General features: G+C 34.9%; 1 protein-coding gene and 1 long non-coding RNA gene across 3 annotated transcripts in view; one reads left to right on the top strand and one right to left on the bottom strand.

Annotated features, from left to right (window-relative positions):
* Window positions 1-23,951, top strand: part of LOC123872627 (integrin alpha-PS1) — a 114,633-nt gene that overhangs the window by 9,628 nt on the left and 81,054 nt on the right. The gene's annotated exons all lie outside the window — the stretch shown is intronic.
* On the bottom strand, window positions 1,706-23,052 carry LOC123872635. Its single transcript, XR_006797503.1, has 3 exons — window positions 22,991-23,052; window positions 21,276-21,280; window positions 1,706-1,718 (listed from the first exon to the last, which is right to left on the bottom strand). It is a non-coding gene; the product is annotated as an uncharacterized LOC123872635 (long non-coding RNA).

Here is a 23,951-nt window from a genome sequence, read left to right as displayed (position 1 = left end):
CGTCGACTAAGTAGGTACGTGAGTAGGTATAGCTGGAGTAACCATAATGGAATCCAATCATATAATGGATCACTGACGATAGTTTAAACGCTAAAACTGTACCAATTCGTCATTCACGAATTGATCATAAATACTTCAGCTATACCTACCTACCTACTAGTTTCGACCCGCCCACAAAACTGTAAAGCACTTATTTTATTTACTGATTAATGATTACTCATAGTGTAATTCAAATCAAATGAAAACGTAAAATTAATTATGTAAGTGTTACATTTTTTTTTGCGTATTTTTGAAAATAATGTTTAAAAAGGGACTAAACCAATTTTTATCTTTCGAATATTACCAAATAAATTTTATCTAAACCTTTAAAAATTACTTGCGTATAAAAATGTTGGTGAGTATTGTTCGCTGTCCGGAAAGCACGACTAAAAGATAACATAAAAAGAGGTAAAATTTTCGGTCCGTCGCACTCGCGCCGAACATCGCCCGCCGTTTTATTAGTTTATTTTTTGTATCAGGTCGTTGCAGTGTAGTTTTATTTTGTTTTGGCCCAGCCTTATACGGTGGGCAGCCTTCGTTAGCGCAAGGTCACGTTTAGCTCACTGACGGATCTGTCTTGAGCTTTTTGATGGTACAAAAGTACAAAAAGCGCTGGTTGTAATCGATTTTTACTCTCGTAATGGTGTCTTTGGTGTGTATTTAGACGCTCAATATGGGCATCGCTGCTTATACGTACATAATAATATTATATCAATGAATTATATCTATACTAATAAATAAAATTGGAGTGTCTGTCTGTAATTTCGAAATAACTACCTCATATTAAGCTCATATGGTTATTTGAACGATACCATAACTGAATCACACGTTTTTAAAATTTTTGTCTGTCTGTCTGTCTGTCTGTCTGTCTGTCTGTTTGAAAAGGCTAATCTTTGGAACGGCTGAACCGATTTTGACGGGACTTTCACAGGCAAGTAGAGGATTGACCAGGGCGTAAAATAGGCTACTTTTTTAACCGACTTTCAAAAAGGGAGTTGTGTTTTTCTACCTATGTACACCGAAATCTCCGAGATTTCTGAACCGATTTGCGTCATTTCTTTTTTAATCGATAGAGGAACTTTGCGACATTGTTTCATAAAAAATTTGGAGTCCAACTCCTCAATCCTGATGCTGCAGGGGATCTGACCAATCCACGCGGGCGAAGCTGCGGGCATCAGCTAGTATTAAAATAAACTTTTGAGGGTTAAAATATAATGCTCTCGTACGAAGTTTTTGTTGTACCTGCGTGAAAGCAAACCTAGAGAAAAAATTATTAATCGAACGACACACTTGATTTTTCAAAATAACCTGTAAATTGTTGTGGCGAAGGTTATTTGTTAAAGATCAATAAGAATTGGAGCAGAAGGTGAAAAATCCTAGAGTGGAGACCGCATAGGTACGGCTACAAATAACACGATGGACCGACGATATATAAAAAGGGTGGCGGGAAGTGGCTGAATTAGGAAGGCCGTGGACCGGGTTCAGTGGGGCTCATTAGAGAAGGATGTCCAACAGTGAATGCCGACAGGCTGACAATGAATAAAAAGCCTAAGGCGCTCATTTGAAAAAATGAAAATGAAAACCAGCAACAGAACAAAAATAAGTTTTCTAACGCATCAGCATGCAAAGATTCGTAATAAGTTATAAAGTATTTAATTATAGCCATACAAGTTATTACACTAGCATCATATTGAATCAGCGTAGTCACGCAAAGTCCTTAGCAAGTAGGTATAGTGAACGCGATAAACTCATGAGACATGGCGCCCGTATTTAATATATCCTGCTATCTCGCCAGATAAATAGTGATAATCCCGGTGATATCATTTTTGGCGACGCTGCTGTTTGCTTACAGCTCAAGGAAACGTGTACGATAAAAATTTATATACTTATATAATAATAGTATTCCGTTACTGATATAAAAAAAATGAATGATATACCTTCGGTGGTGTATTTTCCGGTTATTATCTATCTATATCTAACTGGATAGTTGTAATAATAATAATCGTTCATCATGATAGTTAAGAATCGAAATTATACTTTTAGCTGAATTGTATGCGAGAGGATCCAAGTACCTACTTGTCTTAATTATATAATAATTATATAAGTGTCTTAATTATTATTATCCTAAGAAAATCTCTTACCAGTATCGATTAAAGGATAAGGGTACCTTCAGCAGTGAGGATACGGCATACCGCATAGAGAACGAAAGAGAGTAGATTCAACAAGTCGTAATAAAAAAAAACTAAAAAACACACCTTGTCCAAACAAAATAGTAAAATTTTTAATTTGAAAATGGTGTTCCGTGCCGTGCAGCCACCATATTTTGACAATTTATAGCCAGTGTCATTCGAAATGATGTTAGATTTCCAACGATTTACGATACCCTATAGATCCAAATCTGTTCAGGCATTTAGAAGTTATGGTGTAATAAAGAAATGTACATACATGCACCCTGACAACATTACTCTCTTTTTTTGGATAGTTGTGTAAAACTACAGAAACACTCAAAGAATTTTTCTCTAAATACACAATTAGCGCCACATTTTTTTTTCGCAATCGTCTTGCGTAGTCAGGATGTAAACCAACCATCAAGAGTAATTGCCAAAACACGCGATCCAGCGATTAAAAGTAGCATATGTGCTTAAATTGCACTTAACGACACTTGGAATTCCCATGAAAGACTTACTTCTCAAAACTCTATGAATCATGAATTCATAATCTCACCCGCGTCATCGTTAATCTGGCATTGTACCTTTTAGAGCTTTGGAAAATCCTTATACTCGAACCTCGAGGCGTTCTGAGACAGTAGGTAAGAAAGAGATAGTTATATAATTAGAGTGGTAATAAAATAATTTTTATTTTCTCTCATTGATTTCACATTATAACTGATTACTAACTTATTTACTTTATTTAAACTTATGATACACAGCAGCAAATGGGAACGATGATCCAGCAAAAGAATGCAGGATCATCGTTCAGAATGTATTGCAGTGATCATCGCCTCACAAATATGTTGGTATACCTATCTTTTGTCTTCAACCTTCAAGGTTTTCATTTTAAACTGTGCTGTCTGTCGGTCAGCCAGTAACAAAACTTTTATAGGTTCAGAAGATTGTCACTGATCTTTTTATGACACGCTGCAAAACCATTTAAAAGCGATTTAGCGAGACCGCAAAGACGTGATGTTTTCTCCTCAAATGAGCTGAGTTCCCAGGCCATTGTCGACTCGCCTTTTATGGAGTAGCGTGCACAGGCGGATATGAAAAGAGGCTTTCTTTTATCTTTAAAATACATATTTATAAGGAATGTGAAGGAATGATGAAGTTACGTCTTCATATCAGAGGTTATTAATTTTTAAGGCATAAGTACAATATTAAGCTCTTTTCGACTTTTTTCAGTTTTATTAAAATACTTAAAAAAAAAAAACTAAATTTTAATTATTTCATGTAGATAATAAGTAATTTATATATTGTCTTTGAACTCTACTTAAATAATTAAATTTCTTGTTTAGGAAAATCGAAATTATGGTTTGAGTAATAGGTATAATAATAATGTTGCAATTTATTTAATAATAATAGGTAGGTATTCATACAAAGAGAAAACTTTTGAAAAGGAAAAGATTTTTCGTAATAACGATTTCTGTCACTGATGTGATAAAGTTATAAAAAATCGCAGTTAAGTAAGGTACCTACTTAATATGAAGGATTAAAAAAAATATCCTTAAGTATAAGAAGATGCTTTTAATGAAAAACATTCTTTACATTACACCCTGTATAGTGTCCAAGCAGCAGGGCACATTCCCTCTAATTGGATGTCTGCCCAGCTTAGCCCAGTATGGTACCGGAGCTCTGTCTAACTCTGACCACTTTCGCTGCATCTCGTTAAGGCCTCATTTGCACGAGAGCTTTTTTAGCGTACGTCAAAAAAGCGTTCAAATAGAAAAATGCATTCCCAAGTATCTGTTCACACGTCAACGCTTTTTTAACGCACACTTTGTATTGTCAGCTTTTTTAACGCTCATGCGAATTAGGGCTAAGGGCTCAAAATTTGCATCTAAGATAGGTACCTAATTATAAAGAATTTAAAAAATATCCATAAGTATAAGTAGCTATATGCTTTTAATTAAAGATATTTTTTAAATTGCATTTGATAGGCATTACACCCTGTATAGTGTCCAAGCAGCAGGGACACATTCCCTCTAATTGGATGTCTGCCCAGCTTAGCCCAGTATGGTACCGGAGCTCTGTCTAACTCTGACCACTTTCGCTGTAGCTCGTTACGGGCTCTGTCGCGAAATTTAATGCATTTTATTGAACCAGATTTGGAATAAGATTGCCATTTCAGTATAATGGCGTAAATAAAAACCTTAATTTATAAATCATTAAAACTCAAAAGTACCTAATAAAAGTTAAGTAGACAGTGTGCTTTGTGAGGGTATCCAATTGCATGTTATGGTCTAGATGTAGAAAACCTAGAGTGGGTACCTATTATCAGAATAATAGTTAGGTACACGTTAGAAACTAATATATCTATTACCTAGGTACAGAGCCGAAGAGTAGTATCTACTTGTGGTAGTATAATTGTTCATTTACATTTTATATACTTAAATACCATTGAGTATAACATAATTATATTACTGAACAAGTGTAAATTAAAAATTTATAACACCCCCTACAATTGAAGTTTACAGTAACTCGAAAAGAGCTGATAACTTTCAAACGGCTGAACCGATTTTCTTGGATAATAGGAGCACTCTAGGTCAAGCCACCTTTCAAACAAAAAACAACTAAATTAAAATCCGTTCATTAGTTAGTAGGAGCTACGCTGCCATAGACAGATACACAGATACAAACGTGAAACTTATAACACCCCTCTTTTTGGGTCGGGGGTTAAAAATGATTTCTGTAGGTGTTGTACCTGTATTTGAGATGCCCTCATTGGGTAGATATTAAGGAATGAATGAATTATTTAGAGCTTCAGATTATTATGTAATTAGATTAATATTTTTATTTACCCTAAAAACACGCGACTTGAACGAAAGTTTTCTAGAACCTTTAGAAGTATTCGGTCACGTTCACCAATTTTATGAGTACCCATTGACACTCATTTATTTAGAAACCAAACTGTACCTATATACGTAAATAAATGAAGACTTTGTACCTACGAGCATGTTATTTACGTGATTCGATGGTAAATTGCTGATTTAAATACTTTTGTGTGTTGAACGACAGTTAAAAAGATTTCTCTTTAAATTAATCTCTAAATAGTAAAGTTTCACTGAATTACAAATAATTCAATTTCTAGAATTGAAAGTTCTGGACATACTTACACGTAGAATTATTCAAAACAAATGAACGTACCTAGGTAGTTAAGTCACTTAACGAAATGTAAAGTCAACAAAGTGCAGAGTAGAGGTTCGTTTTACACCTAGTTAGTACATATCCATGCTAGTTAGGCATTCCTACGGCGCGCCCATTGTGGAGACTCCTTGTTATGGTAAATCACTGGTAAATACATGCCTTTGGGCGGGATTGCATCTCATGAGCATTCTAAAGTCAGTCGCTGTATACAAATTGTTATGTATTAGACTTGTTAGGCTATGATATTATTATAAGAGTAGGAGACGATTAAAAAAACCAGCCAAGTGCGAGTTGGAAGTGCTTCTGCAGCTATGAGATCTACCTTCTTGCCTTTCATCATTCTAGATCTACCAAGAAGGATCATCTTCTTCTTCTCTCTGGGCTGGTTTCCGCACTTAAACGTTTCCGTCTGTTGTGCGTGCGTTGCCCCTCCCCGCCGAAGAAGAAGGATCATATTACATATATAGGTTATGGATCTTTTTATAAGTATTAAAATATGCGGCGTAAATGGCCGGATTTTTTGATCACGTTTAGTTGACCTGAGAGACGGTTGGATTTTTTACAGTTCCAAGGTACCGTAGACTTATACCTAAGTAGGTATGTATATGATATTCTTTAATTGAACTTGGTACGTCTACGTATTGTTAAGAAAAAGGTTCTTGACAGACAGACGGGCAGACAGTCAGGATCTATGAGGGTTTATTTTTTATTTTTGAGGTACGGAGCTCTCAAAATACACAGGTACTCGTAGGTACGTACAACACATTTATCAAAACTTACTGGTAATGCATGTGACAACAAAATTAAAGTTCGGCTATAATATATCAGACACACTGGAGAAACGCTGATTAAAACAGTAGAGTTGTGTCCTCTACGCATTATTATGTCGCATCCGATGCTGCTGATGCCATACTTATTTAAAACTAGCTGATGCCCGCGACTTCGTTCGCGTGGATGTAGTTTTTTAAAAATCCCGTGGGAACTCTTTGATTTTCCGGGATAAAATACTTTTTATGCCTATGTGCTTTTTATGCCTTTTTATAGCCTATGTGCTAATCCAGCGTATAATCTATCTCCATTCTAAACAGCCCAATCCGTCCAGTAGTTTTAGCGTGAAGGAGTAACAAACATACACACACACACACACACACACACACACACACACACACACACACACACACACACACACAAACTTTCCCCTTTATAATATTAGTGTGATGTGATTTTACAAGCAACGTTGGTCAAAGTTGATATCCTGATGGGTCACCGTTTCGTACTTTACCTATACCGATTTATTTCACTCGTTTCAATGAGAGCACGTTTACCCACAAGTCCCGTTCTCGCAGTAAAATATACCCACAATAACCAACCTAACGATGATCGCTTAAACAGATAAATACATACCTACCTATTCTAAAACTGTGCTATGGATAACCGGTTGCGAAGGTCAAGAGACAATCGTACCGCCTAATAACTGGTAGCCTATCGAAATTGGGTTAACATAAAGAGATCCTGTAAAATAATGGAAATATTTCAAAGGTACTTGAACTTTCTATTGAAGAAGCCAAAACAACATTCTGAAAGCTTATAATTACAATCCGGGTATCTTTTAAAACAAGAGTGAATAGGCACCTTCTAGGTAAACGCGTCCCATCTTAGACCACATCATCACTTTCCATCAGGTGTGATTGTGGTCAAGCGCTTACCTATAGTGAATAAAAAAAAATGAACTGAAAGTATTATAAAGCTAGGTGAGAGCAAGGATGCAGCTGAAATAGTAATACATATTAGGGAATTACATTCCTACAACTAATAAGCAAAGTTAAGATATGTATATGGGTCACCAGCAAATACAATACAAATTAATGAAGAGGTATTACTATTATAATATTATACTGTACAGCCCAGTCAGCACGTATTGCAGCTAAAGTCCAGAAATAAAATAAAACTTAAGTTTAAATAGCTTTATTTGTAAAGCGTGCGAGTAGATTTTCAAACAGCAGGCATTACATGATATTAGTCTGGCTATTGTAGAATGAAAATGAAATGAACTTAAAAGAAACAGGTTCGAGCTTCGAGATGTAGCTATAGAAGAGCAAACCACAAACCACATTAAAACAGGTTAAGTGCGTGTCAAAACTTCTGACAAGCCCTAAAACCACCTCGGAACATGGATACGGTTCTGACTTAGAAATCAGAGAATACGGATAAAAACTTTTCGGTCATTAATATTAAATCTTGAACGGTCGTTTTTTTTGAGACTTTATTAAGTGGGACTAAAACAAAAAATTTCGACACCACTTTTCATGCTCAGGAAATACCTACCTAAAAATTTTTTTTTTTTAAATTTTCATATGCCTCTGTATATTGGTCAAAGGTGTAGGTACCAATAAAAGCCATGCTAAACAATTTTACAGTTCTTATAGTTTATTTCAAATATATCTATGAAACACAGACGGACGGACTGGGCGAAACTTGTTTTACTACGAAACCCTAAAAACGTGGTCTTAGCTACTGATTACAAAGATGTAAAATAGCAATTAACAGACATTCTGAAGTAATACTTAATAGGTTTATAGACCTATCTGTTTCTTAACATCAGCGTTAAAGTTGCAACGTTTGATAGAGATTTCGATATTATTGAAGGACGGATTTTAGCCGGTCCAGCGCCCTTGCTGAATTACAAAAACACGACTCTTAACCCCAGTCAGGTCGAGGACATTTTGCGGGATATTGGGCGCTCTAGTAAATACTAACAACATCTCTGTAGGTTCAAGTATTAAAGGAGATGCGTCCGCGGGCCGCACTAAGTACAATATTACCGTGGTACAGCTTTGTGTTGATATTCAAAGCTTTTGATGTAAAGGTGTTGGATTCTCGGAACCGTGTCCGAGTTAACAAGTCGCTTCGATACAATAGGACGCAGGTAACTAACGAGGATGCCCGAGGGTTGGTCCATTATAACTTTAGTATTATTAGTGGTAATGTTCAAACAAACCATTTTAAAAACCTTGGGTGTTGTACCACTAAAACTATTAAGTATTTATTTATTTATTTATTACTAGCTGTCCCCCGCAACTTCGTCCGCGTCCTGCGGGAACTATCAAACCCGTGAATTTTCCAAAAAAAAAATCGTTTATAATATAAACCTTGTCCTAACAGGGGTGGGCCTGGGTCTGTTTTCAACTACTTAGGTATTATTTTCTGTATAAGTTACTTGCTGTTACTTCGTGTACCTATTTAAAAACTAGGTTGATATATTTTAAATAATGGATCTGGAAAAAACGCAGCCGACGTATTTGAGCCGACTGTTTTTTGAAATAGGTAAGTGCATAATATTATGTGAGTTACATCAGATGATAATTCCATTGGCCCTATCAAATTCAGTTTTGATGTCAGTGCCACATATTATCAGATACCGGTACGATTAAACTGCAATTGCAGTTGTGTAGAGTGGGTGTGTTAGATAATATCGTAACGAATGCAATATTATTTTGCAACTAGCTGGCAAATTACCTACTTCGTCCGCGTGGATTTTCTGATATTACCATAGGATATGGAACCCTTTACTTTCTTGGGATAAAAAGTAGCTCAGATCACATAGCAATTCAAAACTAGATGGTGTGTGCGACTATCGCAGGAACTCTTATTTACAGCATCATCAAGAGATAGCTTATACCCTGATTCAGAGTATAAGCTATCAGGGTACATATTATCTCCATTCCAAACGACCAAATCGGTTTAGTCATTGAGGTGTGAAGGAGTAACAAATATCCAAACTTTCACAATTATACCTGATATAATTATATTTATACCGGATTCTATGACCGGATTCTTGTAAAAGTCCCTGAAAATGAGTAATCTTGATGATTAGCCCTGATAGACAGACAGACAAAATTAATAAAATACACAGTATTAATTTTCAGCTTCCTCTGATAATAATAGACGTTGACTAAATTGTTATTGTTTTTGAGAAAATCTTATAGCTGGTTAGTCATCGTCATCATCACCAATCCTTGGAATTATTGACTCATAACTATTTGCTTACTTGGTTCTATTTCAAATAAGCTTTTAATTCCACTAGTAAATAGCTATACATTGTTGTTATTCATTTAAGCAAGATAAAATAATGCAGTTTTAATATTTAGTATAGGTACTTCTAAAAACTACTGTTTTATATATAATTGTTTAAAAAAATTAGTTATAAGTAAGTAACCTAAAATGTAATAAAGGAATTTTAATATTAAGTAAATACATGACTCGATATGACGCCAATTTTAAACAAAGTTAGTTCAAATACCCAAAGTACAATGTTGTGAATTCAACTAGGTAAACTTGCAAAAGATTTCGCAGATAAGTGTAATGCCAATCGTGTCAGCTCTAAGGGCCTGTGCTGTCAGTTCGATACATTTGAGGTGAAGTGAATAGCTGATGCCAGTCCAACTGATTTACAGGAGTTATAGCATATTGTGTTTTGCATTTAAACTTTAAAAAAATGCACCTATGTGCCTGTTACATAGTTTCGTAACCAAAAATTAATTAATGTTGTACAATGTCATCTCTTTGATAATGGTTCAATATTCAACCATCTTACAATTTAGATTAACTCTCTTATTTATAAAAATATCTATGTATTGAAAGTTGAAACCATAATCAAATGAGCTGGACTTATAGTAGAGCATACGTAGCTTTAGTTTTAAGTTTAAAGTGAAAGAAGCTACTTTTCTCTCTAAAAACCAAACAGTTCCTGCAGGATAGCATGCTATCGTTCAGGCATTCGTCATTCAATAATGCCGCAACAGAGCTACGGATTGACGCTTTTTTTTTTGCAAAGACATAGCTGAAAACCTAATAAGTAATAAATGCAACTTTTTCACCTGAAAAAAAATATATTATAGCATACTATTTTTCAGGCATTTGTCATTCAGTAACGCCACAACAGAGCTATGAATTGACGTCATTTTTTGCATAGTCGAGGAAAAAAGTAATATAGACTACTTTTCCTTTAAAAACAAATAATTAGTTCCCGCAGGATAGCATGCTATAACACAAGATAAAATAACTTAGACATTGCACCAAAAAATATTGTAACAAACCTCAATTGTTATTAAAACCTTGAGTCACGCGGGCGAAGCCGCGGGTAATAGCTAGTTATATATATATATAATTATTAATTAATTATCACCACTATATTATCATCTTTCAAATCTAACAAATCGGACAAACAAAAGGTGTACAATAGTACCTATTTTGAATACCTAAATGATTTTGATTTGATAATCATCAACATCTGACATCCGTTCAAAGTAATGCATCGGGCCTCCATCTAGCCTATTATATATACGATTTTGCAGTTGAAAACTACCCCTAAATTGTAAAATTTGTATTTGTATTTGTATTTATTTATTCTTCGTTTCAGACTTATAAAAGCACTTACGAAAGTCACAATACACTGAAAAAATAAGTCTACCAAATATGTAGGATCTAAATAATATCAAAATAACAATAGTAAACTAATATTACGGGTACACAAGTAGGTACATAATTTTTAGCTTAGCTTGTTGAATAGCTTGTGCAGGGCTACATTTTCCATGCGTTTTTATCATCTATATAATCATTAATCTTATAATAACTTTTTTTAATTAAAATTTCTTTTATTTTACTTTTGAATTGCCTGTCAGAAAGATCGGTTATATCCTTTGGAATCATGTTGTAGAAGCGTATCGAACTGCCCATAAATGATTTAGTCGTTTTAGATAACCTGTATTTGTGTCCACTTAACTTATGTTTATTTCGTGTATTATAGTGATGAGAGTCAGAGTTCTTCTTATACGATGGTAGATGTTTTCTAATGTACATAATGTTCTCAAATATATAAAGTGAAGGCATGGTCAGAATGCCGATATCTTTAAACAAATGTCTTAGAGAATCTCTGGGCTTCATCTTATAAATGGCGCGAATAGCTCTTTTTTGGAGTATAAAAATTGTTTTCCAATCCGCAGCAGAACCCCACAACAGAATTCCGTAAGACATCAAGCTTTGAAAATATGCAAAGTACACTATTTTAGCAGTTTGAACATCTGTTAACTGCCTTATTTTACGAATTGCAAATACTGCTGAACTGAGTCTACTTGACAGAATATTAATATGCGGTCCCCATTGTAAACTAGAATCAATAGTTAGTCCAAGGAAAAGAGCTTCGTCGACAATTTCTAATTTTTCATTGTTGAGAAATATCTCAACATTTCTTTCACCACGAAAGTTCGATGAGGCAAAATATACACACTTTGTTTTTTTACTATTTAATGCTAAGTTATTGACCGAAAACCATTGCGAAAGCTTGGTGAGTGCTTTATTAAGGTTGCCCAAATCACAGGTTTTTCTGTTAACTTTAAATACGAGAGAAGTGTCATCAGCAAATAATACGATATCTGCTAGTTCTTTTACTATATTAGGAAGATCGTTAATATAGACTAGGAACAAAAATGGACCGAGAATTGATCCTTGTGGCACTCCTAATTTGACCTTAGTTCCTACAGATGTTCCTTTATTGACATATACTCTCATTTCTCGGTCAGTTAAGTATGATGAAATAAGTTTTAGGGCCTCATCAGTAACTCCATAGTACTTCAGCTTTCGGACTAGAATTTCGTGGTTTTTCATGGAATTCACACTTATAATTTTAATTTGACCAATTTGTAGGTATGTTGTTCTACTCGAAACCTCGAATAAATATCATAACCCTTCCTTTTGGCTTTGCCGTAGTCGGGTAAAAATAAGGTCCTTGCCATAGAAATCTTGTTGGTACATTCTTAGTTTGCACGTTTTTCATTAGGTAGTCATATGATGCAAGTTATAGCCTTTGTAAAAAAAAAGATACAAGATTAGTATTTGGTATTGACAGATAAGACAATGTTCTGCGAAATCTTATCTAAACTATTTGTGAAAACAGAGACGACATTTTGTTGGGTCAAATATTCGCTGATATTATGGTCACATTTCATAGCTCACTGTAGGTAAAGGTTGACTCAATTAAGAAGCGATCTCTTTGTTTATGAGGCGAGCATTCCCAGGGTTGTCAAAAGCATCTGAATCATTAACGATATCTCTTTTCATCAGCAACTGGATATCATATTTCGTCCGCAGTCGGCATGCGAGATGACCGCTACGCAGCATTAACCTTGCCACTACGAGATTCATTTCATTGGTCCTAATAAGATTACAGTTAGGTATTTTGCGGTGTTTATCCGCTCACATAAAATGTCATCTATTTCTAGGTTGCTACGCGTGGATTTAGGTTTCAAAAACCCCGTGGGAGCTCTTTGATTTTCCAGGATAAAAACCCTACGACCCATGTCTCTCTTCAACTTTTTGACTATAGTATAGGTATTAGGTACCGATACAAAATATTACTTCGATCCGTTGCACTGTTGCACAGTGATTGAAAGACAAACTAACAAGCTATGAATCAACAAACATTTGAATTTAGAATATGGGTAGTGATTTATCTTTAGTAGTTTAGTTAAATACCATGAGGCATGAATCATCAATCAAGGTTTGTTTACTTATTACCTACTTAATTGTAAACAGGGCAATATATTGCAATATAGGTTGTATTTATTACTTCAATATCAACGCAATTACGAGTGTAGGGTACGCCATATATGGAAACAAGTAAGTGGCAGTAGACTAGTAGTGGACTAGTGGTAAAAAGGAGCGGTTACCTAGTAGCGGCAGAGGTTGTGACTTGATGGTGGTACAGTTAGGTGGCGCTAACGGTACGATTGACATCGGTCTTGAGATAAACTTGATAGGCGATTAGATCGCCCTTAATTGCACATAGGTATTTGCCCGTGTAGCTATATAACTGGTGTGTTCTAATATTATGTATTTTCAAGACGCCTTAGTCTGCCTATACTTATGAATGAGTTTTAAGAATCCCATGAGTTCCTTTGTTTTCTGGAAAAGTAATTCTATACCTGTCTTCAGCATAGTTGTTTAACAGTTAAAAGATGACTTGAAAATGTGGAATATTTTTCGTATTTATATGGAAATTGTATGTAAGTTGAGTAGATATGTTAATTCAATATAGGAGGCTTTTAAATACCTAGGTCATATTTTAGTTTTATTTACAATCTGAAGTTATTTAGACGTGGTAAAAATCTCACAACGTAAGCATATATTTTTATAGGGGTGGCTCTTTCAAAATCAATGATATTTTATTATAATATATTCCGACCTTTTCTAAGTACCTACAGCATAGAAACGCTACAGACTTTCCTATTCGTATTAGAAATTCGTATTTTTGAAATAAAGTGCCTATGGCGTCATGTGCAGCCAGATTTAGTCGTGTCTGCTTTTTCTGATCCATTGACTATGTCTTGAGTCCGTTAGAATGTCAGCGTCATAGGATCTGCCAGGTTTTGGTGTTCCGTAATGAAATATCTGTAAACGGAACATAAAAAATGTACCTACCATGTATTTTCATATAAAGCGAGCGTGTTGAGATTTCTCATTTAATTATTCCCTCCACAACGTGCTTGGTATCAAGTTTCTCAAGCAAATCACAAATTGCCTTAATTGGTTAATGTTTTAATACCCGACGACGCAAGAATAGGGGTGATAATAAAGTCGTGTGCATATAATTAAGAATGACTACTTACTTTAGATATACGTACTTCATGGCCAATCTAGAATATCTTTGTTGTAATAAAATTGTGTTGCACAAAATCAAATGAGATGTCATAAAATTTTAATTTTCAGTAATTGAAATTAATTAATTTGTTAAAAATAAAGCTTTAATCTCTTTAAGAACCATAAAATCAATTATCATTCGTCATTTTTCGTACAAAAATCCTGTTGAGTTGGACTAAAATGTCCTAAAAATAGCGTGTATAAACCAGCAGGTCAAATAGAAGTTCATTAGTACACAAATATTCGACCTTAGCGAAAGCTGTAATCGTTGTAAGAACCATAAAATCACATTATTGGTCATTTTTCATACAAAAATCTTGTTGTGTACTAAAATGCTCTAAAACTAGCGTATATTAAACAGCAGGTCAAATAAAAATTCACCACCAATATTCTTTTTTAACCCCCGACCCAAAAAGAGGGGTGTTATAAGTTTGACGTGTGTATCTGTGTATCTGTGTGTCTGTGTATCTGTGTATCTGTGTATCTGTGTATCTGTGTATCTGTCTGTGGCACCGTAGCGCCTAAACTAATGAACCGATTTTAATTTAGTTTTTTTGTTTGAAAGGTGGCTTGATCGAGAGTGTTCTTAGCTATAGTCCAAGAAAATCGGTTCAGCCGTTTGAAAGTTATCAGCTCTTTTCTAGTTACTGTAACCTTCACTTGTCGGGGGTGTAATAAATTTTTAATTTACACTTTTTGTTATTTTAGTACGAATAAAACAAAAAAAATTGCTTGTTACTAAGGCTGAACACTCGTTTACCTTTAGCTGAGATTTTACACCTATTATGTGTAGTAACGTTTGCAGACCTAATTAAGGCCTCCAAAGTTCTAACTCAATAACCAACAAAATCCGTGCAGAATTCTCTCAACTGCACTCTAATCACACTTCACCGCTTTAACAGGCTAACCCGTCGCATCTGCGGAACGTTATCCATTTTACGTAACTGTGCCTCTAATGGCTGTCCGTTTTTCTACGCTTCTATTGAGAGCGAACACCTATAATTACGGATTTAATAAAGTAATGTCAACCAGTTTTACCGTAACGTTGCGGTTCGATGGTTATGTTTGCTTCAGATTGACCTCTTTTACGTCTCGTGTGGGAAGGCAGACATAAGTTCAATAACATGGATAGATCCATTATCATAGAATATTGATTGCATTAACATTGATGGTAAGTGTCGTGGAATTGATGTCACAATATTTACTCGTATCCTCATATTAATTAGGCTATGCCACGCAAAAGTTATTAGAAGCTTTACATTTAAAAAAAAAGCAATAAAGTAATTACATAATAATAAAATACATTTTCTTTTCCATAAACTCTACTCTTATAGCTGGGTTAGATTTTCTGCAGTGATTTGTGCTATTATGTATTCTGAGGCAATGAATAGATATAGGTGCCTACGTTATACGATACGATTTATACAATATAGTAAACAAAATATAATATACATCGTGCATCTTACATATTAGGTTTACAAATAGCTTTCATAATAATTTGCATTGCTAGAGCCGCGTTAGGTAAAGTCTTGCATTTCACAAATACATTATGCATTACAAAAGATTGTGCGTGGTACGTACGTCGAGTACTACGGCCGATTTGTATGACAATATGGGGCAACGACACGGTTGATGCCATCAGATGTCATCTAAGATAGAGATTGTAAGAATATTGATAAACTGTTTAAGAGGGCTCTCTCCGGCACTCGTTTCATACAATCGTAGTTCCAATTTCATTTGAATATTAAGCAACCAAAGTCCATGAAATGCAGATTATTCTAGAAACTAATATCTATGTCTGTGGTTTTCCAGATTTCTGTTAAAATATTCGGTTTCAAAGTTACGCGGTCTTAAAAATTTACATACAAATTGAGCCCCTGTAATTTTAAAACTACATATTTTTAGAAAAATCTAAAACACCACAGGCACAGATATTAGTTTCTAAAATATGTGTGCAAAATTTCATGGACTTACGTTGCTTAATATTCAAATGAAATTGGAACTACGTTTGTATGAAGCGAGTGACGGAGAGAGCCCTGTTAAAGGTTCAGGCTACATAACTTGATGCAAGTTTTTGTTAGCCAGAATTTTAGGTACCTAGTAGGTACTACCTACACTTAGAACTTTATACGCATGAGTTTACAGCATAACATTCAGCGGTGCAAAGCAAAATAAAATATCCGGTACGTATTTGTCGATTTGCATTCCATTCATTACATTATATTGTTATATACGGTAGGTATTAGAGATATTCATTACCTATAGTAAAGTCTCAAAAAACCCGACCCCTATTGAAGTCGTTTTTAAGATCCCACAAACACTAAAAATTAAAAAAAAAATGTCAGGTATTAAGTATTTTATGCAAGTACATTTTTTTGAATTCATTAGGCACGCGCTTGACCACAATCACATCTGATGGAAAGTGATGATGTGCCTACGATGGGATGCGTTTACCTAGAAGATGCCTATTCACTCTTTTTAATGTAGCTAAATTAGAAATAATGTAATAATATTTTTTGGAGCCGATGGAGCAAATGAAAGTTTAAAAAATTACAATGTTCTATCAGAAATGTGGCTCAAAAAAGGATCGTGCGATCTTGGGGACTCACACCTATGACGAAGACTGTAAAAATCTGGTAAAAATGTGAATGTATCACAAAACGATATTATTATTGTGAAATCTTTCGGGAATTGGTAGAAAATCTAACACGTAAATTAATGCAAGTTGTGTCCAGCGAAAATTACGAACTTGTCATTTTTGGTAATGAGGAAAAGGATATTAAATTATCTATTTGAACCAGTAGGTAATGAGCTCATTTTGGAAGTTAACTAACATTGCATGATGAAATAGTGAGTCATCTGCTAAATCCATCTTGCTGGGTTCAGGAGAGTGACGAATCATTTTATGAAGCATTTAAAATTACTTTACTAAGAATATTGATTCCTTATTTCCGTTATAACAGCTCTCAAAACATTGTATTTAATTCTATGAACAATAGATATCTCATGCATTTCGTAACTTGAATGTGCAAAAGAAAATAATAGTTTTGAAATATTTAACTAAACGTATAACAAAATTTTATGCAAGACACTTTTCCCAGGTCAGTAAGTTATACTGCAACATCTTAATGACCAAATATCTGACTACAAATTGTAAATAGCACCCCTCTTTTTGTGTCGGGGGTTAATGAAATACTTACATAAAGAGGATAAAAGGTAAATGTGGCGTACTGAACATTTTGCATCGAAACGTTTTAAAGCGAACCCTTCCGGTCTATATTTAGGTATCAGCTCCACTCCTAATCTTGAATTTTGTGGGTGAATCAGTTCCGAGTACGTTAACCTCACCACACCACAAGCGAGATTATTTGCGAAGCTTTTTGAATTTTGCATTATACATTTCAATTAAGTTGCATGTCAAGTTTGTGAACCTTATTCAAATATCGACCTCACGACAAGATCACCCGAAGAAATTATACTTGCTAATAAAAATTTACATATTTAAAGTCCCACTTTATGTTAGAAAATAGAGCAAAATGATTATAAATGTCTTCATTATTTCCAAGTCCATTCCGGTGCACGTTGAACGGGTCGCGGAAACGAAAAAGCTCTGCATATGTAGATACCTACCTAGTTAGTACCTACTTCATTTTTTTTGTTTATGGTCAAGAATTTGTTATTATCTGTTGAAAATATCAGTTTTTTCTGGATTCATAAAATCCTAGGCACATTTTAATTTATTTTAAAATCGTAAAATGATTTTTTAGTCTACATAGTTCATGTAATAATCTCAACCTAATTTATGTAGGTGTATATGTATATTTATCGTGTTCAATTTTTGATTGAAATTATTTTCAGTCTGTGCCAAAGTTCTAAGATTGCAACTATGCGAAATTGTTGTCTTGTTTCATGGTAAAAAGGTGAAAGAGAATTCGTGACGTGATGTCCCTGAGCAAACTGACCAAAATACATTCCGTTGAAAGCACGCTCTGAATAACGAATAGGAAAATTGCTAATTTGATTGTCACTGAATGCAGTTATTGGGGCAGGTACTGTGTCTGTGGTAATAGGCGCATCTTGGCATGGAAACGTCTCGCGTGGAATTTGCGTGGGTGACAGAAACCCGGTTTCACACGTGTTTTTTTGTCACCATCCAGCCCTGATGCAACGCTATCATTAATGCTGTCGGCTTTTATCGCAGCCATTACTAATTCGTCTTGTTTAAAACCTCAATAGCTCAACGGTTATTGGAGCGGACTGAAATCCGAAAGGTCGGCGGTTCAAACCCCACCCGTTGCACTATTGTCGTACCCACTCCTAGCACAAGCTTAAGGCTTAGTTGGAGGGGAAAGGGGAATGTTAGTCATGATCAAAAATGGCTAATATTCTTCTTTTTTTTAAAGGATTAACTTGAAGCTCATTTTAGGCCACTTCATCACTTCCCTTCAGGCCTACTAACATTTTAAATATTGCGTATACCTACAAGATATATTTTATTTCTTACGATCTGGATATCTTTGAAACAAGCGTGAATATTATCTATAATAATATAATTAGTAGGTACTTTGAACATACGCGTCCCATCTTAGGCCACCTTATCACTTTCCTTGAGGTCAAGCCATTGCCTTTCATGATATATTACATACATTCACATAGTATACATGATATATATACATAATATATTATGATTGTTTATATTTAAGTTCTTTTCGATTTATACACGTCTTGTATTTTCTAAATTCTTTTGTCTAAGGCACTCTAAGGAGATAAAGAATTATATATTATATAAGGAGAAAAAGTAGCTATATTAAACTACTTATATTAAAAACCCACGCTTTGATTATACCTTGCAATGATTTCAACACACAGTTTATACATATACTGTTTATACATTGATAGTTATAAAATAAATCTTCATAATCACGTCGGCGAAAACCTGATGGCTAATCAATAACTTGAATAATTTTGTTCCTATCCGTAGTTTAACTACTGATGGAATTGTAATTTGACACTGTTTAATTTTATACATTCAAATGCTTCTTACTACTGTCGATAAAATAGGCGATAACACTATTGATATTCATTTATAAAATTAGACGCGTGCCTTAACTGACAACTCCCGAAATATGCTAATATAGGTTCAACCACTGACCTCAACTAACACAAGTACGCTGGACTTGCTATTACTGACTTGTTTTTGAAGTAATTTGACTATCTCTATTTTGGCGCTGATAGCAGCAGCAAACTTCAGGTGAGCGTACTCGGAACTAAATTTTAGTAATGAGGTATATATCAACATAATATCAACAGTAAGACCATTTCAGCAGCGGGGTCTTCTCAGTTTGACCTAGGTCAAGACGGGGGTACGGGCCTCGATGCATGGCCTCATTGCCCGGGCGTTGCGCGGGGAAGAATGCTGCCCCGGTAACGTTCTTTAGGCCCTTGTTGACTAAGGCCTGCCTTCTTGGCTTAGGGCCTCGAGGTCTCGGTTGTGTGTTGGATCCAGGGCCTCCGTACTGTGGGCGATGGGCTCGCCATCGCGCTCGGAGGATTGTCAAGTCGAGTAATGCTTACGTCGTCCTCGTTGTGGTCATCTTCACCACCAAGCAACAAATACCTCTCTCTTAACTACTAGACTTTAATTCTCTTTTTTTCTTTTCTTTTTGTCTTTAATTCTCGGTACGCTCGATGGTGCGCTTTGAATCAGCACAAAAAATAACTGTCATTTTATATGGCACATCTACTTGTGTAATAATTATGTCCTTATCTGTGAGTTCAACGGTCAACCTTGTGCATGAAAAAATTAAAGAAAGTTCGTTTACATAATACTGATTACCATCTCTTTTTGGTTAAAAAGCTCACCCACTTTCCAATAATTTGTACCTTCACCAGAGTATAATACAAAAGAAAAGTAGCGCATACTTTTATAGTCAGAAGCGTCGTTAAGATCATTAATTATAATAATCCTCTCTTGAATTGATGTTATGGATGCGTTTCTTGAAGGCTATCATTACATTTGGCCGCCTGCAAGCAGCAAATATTTACGAAGCATGAATGCTATGTAAAGCTTTAAATAATATATTGTGCGTTTGCGTCCTTCAGGCACCCAAATCTATAGTAGAATAAGTAGAATTAAAGATTGGACTTACGCTACACTCCGACAGCGCAGCGGACGGTTCGTATTTTGGACAAAATTCCCTAGTTTTTAGTTTCCATCTATTTGATGACGAACACTAAGTACTTTTTACATACGATAACGAACGTTTAATAACGAATTGCTGGGTCCTGGTTTCCAAAATTTTATGTTGTGCTGCCAACAGTCAATGGATGTTGTTTTCTTTACGTATAATGCTTTCCCCAGAACACTCAGCCTTTTTATCTATAGTTTTTTTTGCGCAATGGTAATTTCATGAACCTCCTCAATGGAAAATAGTAAATCACTCGCATTCAATAGTTATTATTAATTCATTAAACTGTAAATAAGTAATATAATTCATTTTAAACTGCCATAACGTTGGCCATAAAATTGGCAGTTGATCCAGGAACATTATTATTATCTCGTAATTAATCGATTCCATATATGGCAGTGGAGATGAAATTGCAAATCCAAAACAAGCTGCCGACAACCTATACGGCCATACCATTGAAAGATATATTACCTTTTATGCCACACTTTTGCATAAATTGCCGAGAGCTGTTCTTGTGATTTATTCACTTTCTTTTCACATATCAATTATAATTTAAAATTACAAACCACTTATTATGTAAATTATAAATAACTAGCTGATACCCGCGACTTCGTTCGCGTGGATGTAGGTTTTTTAAAATTCCCGTGGGAACTCTTTGATTTTCCGGGATAAAAAGTAGCCTATGTGCTAATCCAGGATATAATCTATCTCCATTCTAAATTTCAGCCCAATCCGTCCAGTAGTTTTTGCGTGAAGGAGTAACAAACATACACACACACACACACACACACACACACACACACACACATACAAACTTTCGCCTTTATAATATTAGTGTGATAAGGGAAAGTGATCTAATCTAACATTACGGCTGCCCAATAACAAAACATTGGATAGCTGTGGCCACCAGGCAACTAGAGTTTACTCTACTTCACTTATTTACTTCGTACTAACATTACTAACATAATTTATAAAGAATTATTGGTACTAATACACTAGCTTTCTATATGAACTATTTTGTATACTTATTATAAGATGGTCTGAATCAAAAGATTATTTATTTATTTATTACGATATAGTATTACTGTATAGTATTATTTCTCCGTTGTTGATTCTTCTCGGTGGAAAGGGCATTTCGAATCAATCCGTGGTAAATTGCATTTAACGTCTCAAAAGCAAGTCAAAATTTATTTGAATAAAAAGTTTTCTATGAGAATTGCATTCAATATAACATTATTAATCGGAAATTCCATGTTGATCACCATTCAAAATTATGTTCCACATAATTTTAGTATCTTCAGTTTCCTCTTTCCGTTATTACGTGCAGCCCAAGAACTGTTCAACTAACTTGAGAACTATTATAGGTACGTAACGAAAAATTGGCAAAAATACAAAATATTTAGAGTTTTAATAGGAGAAGTCGCCCAAATCAAGAAAACAGGCCAAGTTTATGATGGTAATAAAATAATGTCGCCTGATATAATCTGTAGTTATTTTTATTCAATCAATGTCAAACATCATGCAAACACCACATTAGAGAACACAAACACAGGAAATGTACACATTAATTGAAGTGCATATTTGAACAAGTGTGCTTTTTTGTGAACAGTAACGAGAACTCGTTTTTAAGGTTCCGTATCCTAAGGGTGCCAACGGGACCCTTCCCCTGTCCGTTGTTCGTCCGTCCATCTATCAGCGGGCTGTATCTCGTGAACCATAATAGTTAGAGAGTTGGAATTTTCACAGAACGTGTATTTCTATTGGCACTATAACAACAAATAATAAAACTTTCAAACTGGCCGACATGAACATGTAATATTTATGTTACATATTTCTTGTAGGGAACCCTTCGTGTGCGAGTCTAACTCGCACTTAACCGATTTTTAAACTTAACAGGGCTCTCTCCGTCACTCGTTTCATACAATCGTAGTTCCAATTTCATTTGAATGTTAAGCAACTAAAGTCCATGAAATTTTGCAGACATATTCTAGAAACTAATATCTGTGTCTGTGGTGTTTTAGATTTTTCTAAAAATATGTAGTTTTAAAATTACAGGGGCTCAAAGATTTGTATGTAAATTTTTAAGACCGCGTAACTTTGAAACCGAATATTTTAACAGAAATGTGGAAAACCACAGACATAGATATTAGTTTCTAGAATATGTCTGCAAAATTTCATGGACTTTGGTTGCTTAATATTCAAATGAAATTGGAACTACGATTGTATGAAACGAGTGACGGAGAGAGCCCTCTTAATTATAATTTTGTGACTTGTTTATTGAATCACAAATCAAAAACTGGTCGTTTAATTTATTACTGCAGCTGATGATTGATCGGGTGGTGACTGCTGTGTAAGATGGTAGAGATTAAACCGGTAGGTTCAAATAATTTTCAATTTATGACGATGTAGGTATCAGTTATAATAACCAAATTAATATAAGTCCCGCGTATTTGCAGCGTAAACAATTAACAGCGTCTAAAACTACGTAAGTCAAAATTGGCACCTTTACGTGAGAGCGAAAAATCTTGCTGTTTTCAGAGATTTGGGTGGTTATGGATTTGGGTAGTTGCTTTTTTTTTATTTCAAGAGTTTCTGTTGAACGTTTTCTTATTTCTGACTGGTTGGAACGACGTGTTTCTTGATTCTCTAGCGAATGGCTTCGAAATGTTAAAACCGCCAAATTATAACGAGTGGTTTTAAAAATTAAACTACGTTTTGCGACCTAATAATCGCGGCCCCTTAAATGTTTAAGTAACAGATTTTGACTGTATTTTGTTTGTTGCTGGGATTTCTCATGTCTCGATTTAATTTGATTGAGATCAACTTACTAAAAAGGTTATATGGGTGCTATTAACCAGTAGTTAAGTTTTATCTTTCTTTGTATCTGATGTTTGGTTTACCAGCAGCCTCCTTAAATTGGAACACAATTTAGAGTTGAGCGTTGCTTGTTAAAAATAAAAGTCAATTAACTGTCTCTAATGTGTTCCTAAATTTATCTTTAGATGATCAAATAGGTACTTCATGTCTTGATTTGGATGTTGATCCTGTAAAACAAATACAAGATTCACAGAAAGAGTAAAAGTTAAATACTTATCCATTTATCTTCACCACCATATATTATGGGCAGAGATATTATCATATTTTTAGTGCCTATTTTAAAATCTTTCCGGTGGCGAAAGGCCATTTTCTGCATTTATGAATCAGTCTCATTAGTCTTAAAATCGAGGCACACATATAAAAAATATTGTTATTTCAAATATTATTATTGATTAATGATCCCATACACTTTTACACTTTATTAGCACGATAAACCTAAGAATTGATTCAAGTAGTATTAGAAAATTACATACATACCTAATGAATTTATATTTTTATTAATACACACCCATAACAATAGTTGCAAACTTCTGCTAGTATTAGCATATTTTATATGGAGAAAGGATATGTTCCCGACTGTCACCCCTATCGACTGTGGTAACCCACGTGTGGTTGCAGTTCGCCTAGAGCTCGCGCGTCGCAGTATCATAGTGGTGTCGGTGTACATGCCCACAGAGGCCGCGGATAACCTACCGGTGTTTACGGAATGCCTAGGAGTCATTAGTGCAGTGATCGCGTCACATGACGATGTAGAAAGTGTCATCTGTCTAGGTGATTTTAATGGTGATGTGTC

Source organism: Maniola jurtina, chromosome 15, assembly GCF_905333055.1.
Source record: "Maniola jurtina chromosome 15, ilManJurt1.1, whole genome shotgun sequence".
Classification (NCBI taxonomy): Eukaryota; Metazoa; Arthropoda; class Insecta; order Lepidoptera; family Nymphalidae; genus Maniola; species Maniola jurtina.
This window is presented reverse-complemented; position numbering and strand designations above follow the sequence as displayed.